The sequence below is a fragment of the Dama dama genome, chromosome 1 (assembly GCF_033118175.1).
Source record: "Dama dama isolate Ldn47 chromosome 1, ASM3311817v1, whole genome shotgun sequence".
Classification (NCBI taxonomy): Eukaryota; Metazoa; Chordata; class Mammalia; order Artiodactyla; family Cervidae; genus Dama; species Dama dama.
Window position 1 is genome coordinate 73,207,588 of NC_083681.1, and position 2,805 is coordinate 73,210,392.

Consider the following 2,805-nt stretch of genomic DNA (forward strand, 5'->3'; position numbering starts at 1 on the left):
GCAAAGCTTCCACTATTTCAAAATGAAGAGGTTTTTTGTTTTTGTTTTTTTAATACTGCTGCCTCCAGGAGATAGGGATCAACTTTAATCCTGAGTGGGCAATTTAATTTCAACTCCTATGCCAATTGCAACCAGTTGATAGGTGTTCTGTGGATCACAACCCACAATGTGAAGGATTCCGTGGCCATATCTGGGCTTGGTGGGAATGAGTGTATTAACTGATTCGTGATGTCTGCTGTTGTCTCTGGAAATGGCATGTGTGAGCATGGACCAGGTTCATGGCTGACTCTGTGCCCAATTCTTGACTGGTCAGAATGAACCAAGGCCCCAAGAATAGGAGGACACTGACCCGAGAGAGGGTGTGTGTGTATGTGTGTGTGTGTGTGTTCAGTCGTGTCCGACTGCTTGTGACCCCATAGACTATAGCCCGCCAGGCTCCTCTGTCCATGGAATTCTCCAGGCAAGAATACTGGAGTGGGGTTGCCATGCCCTCCTCCAGGGAATCTTCCCAACCCAGGGACCAAACCCAGGTCTCCCGCATTGCAGGCAGATTCTTTATCATCTGAACCACCAGGGAAGGGAAGGGCAAAAGAGGAAGGGAGGTGCATAGTACGACTCCATTTACATCCAGTTCCAGGAGAGAGAACATGAAATAGTGGTCGCTTCTAGTGGCGGGAGATTGACTAGAAGGTGATTAAATATATTGCACTATCTTGATTGTAGTAATACTTACACCACTGTGTACGTTTGTTAGAATTTGTTGACCCGTACTTTAAGATTTGTGCATTTTATTACATATAAATTATACTTCTATTTAAAAAAAGATATGGGGCAAAACTCTAAAAAGAAAACATTTGCGTTAATACAACATTACTGGAAGCTTCCAACACTCTCATTGGAAGGAATTCCTCCTGGTGGGGGAGGGGATGTAGAGCCAAATATTAAGGCGTGAGTTTCACCAGCCCCTGGTGATGGGATTCTCCGGGGTAAAGTCCTAGCCCTGCTATTTACTAGCTACATGCCTTTGGACAAGTTGTCAGCTTTTCTGTCTCAGTTTCCTCAGCTGTAAGATGGAGATGGCAGTAGTGCCTGCCTGAGAATGAATTGAGTTAATCCAGTGAAGAGCTTAGAACAGCGTTGCCTGGAGCAGTGTGTCCTCAGCAAATCTTCGCTGCTATGATGGTTGTGGTTCTCCTCCTCTCTTTGGTTCCTGTGGCTTCTAGCTGCTGTCCACCCCCCTTAAGCAAGCTGGCACCAGGGAGGACACAGGATATCTGAGACTCACTAGATAGTCACAAAGACCACACAATCCAGGAAGATGACAGGGAAGGAAATAAACTCCATGTGACCTCCCCAGGGTGATCTGGACCTCACCGAGTGAGCTCCACCTGTCTCCACCAGAATGCCCACTCTTAGACTCTCTGCTCCCTAGCCTGTAAGGAGGATGATCCCCTGTAAGAAGATGCCATCTTTACACCCACCATCTAGATACTTCACCATCTTGGACAAGATGAGAGAGCTCTCGAGCCCTCTGTCCGCCGCTGATGTCCCTTCCTCTCCGCTCCTGGTCGGAGAGCCCTGTGTTTGCATTGGTCACTGCCCCCAGGAGTGATCTCACCCTTCAAGTAGAGTCCTGCCCGCTACCTGCTGTGGGGGTTTAGTACCCCCGGCAGGGTCCGTGTACAGAGCACGGTTACAAACAAGTGATACCATTTCCGTCTAGAATGAGTCTGAGACAGCACCGGAGAGGTATGGGTGGACCAGGAGGGAACACAGGAGCTGTCCAGGGGATAAAGGAAGAAGGAGGGACTTGGTGGGGTTCGTGGAGCTCTTCCCTTACGAAGAGAAAGAAAGGCTCTTCAGCTTTAGATTTTTCATGGTGCTATTATGAGAATACATAGCCAGGAGTCCTCCAGTCCACTGCCAGCTTTCAGAGAGGCAAGAAACAGCTGAGGCATGGGCAAGCTTGAAGGCTTGTGTGAGGAAGACATGTCTGTCCCTCCTTTTTATAACATCTCTCTACCCATCCATCCATCCATTGATAATTTGTGCCCAGTATGGGCCAGGCATCAGGCTGTATCCCAGGGGTGCATGTGAAACACAGAATTTTGCCTTAATGGGTTTATATTATCTTTCTAGATGCAAACAAGAAAACAGTACAGTGTGATGCAGGAAAGGACAGGGTGCTGGATGCACAAAGGAGAAACACCTGACTGCCATACCTGGAGATTCAGGGCGGGCTTCCTGGAGGAAGCAACTTTAAAGTTGACACCCGAAGGATGAGGGGAAGCTAGCCAGATGTGGTGGAGACAACCAACCATGGCTGTCTCCTAAAGCTTAGGCTCCCCTTTCAAGGTATAAAGTTGTCACTGGAAAGAGGGCATATCTTCTCCTGCTCCTTGCTGGTGGGGCCGGTGATGAGATGTCACTGGTGGAACGTGAGTGAAAATTACACGTGTCATTGCTGGGCTAAGGCCTTTTTTTTAAAAAAATAATTTTTTAAATTTATTTATTTTTGTTTGCACTGGGTCTTTGTTGCTGCATGGGCTTTTCTCCCATTGTGGAGAGGCGGGAACCACTCTCTAGTTACGGTGCTCAGGCTTCCCATTGCGGCGGCTTCTCCTGTTGTGGAGCGTGGGCTCTCGGGCCCACAGGCTTCAGCAGTGGCCGCACGTTGGCTCAGAAGCTGTGGCCCCTGGGCTCTAGAGCACAGACTCAGTCGTTGTGGGGCACGGGCTTTGTTGCTCAGTGATGGCAAGAGGGATCGTCTCAGATCAGGGATCCAACCTGTGTCTCCTGCATTGG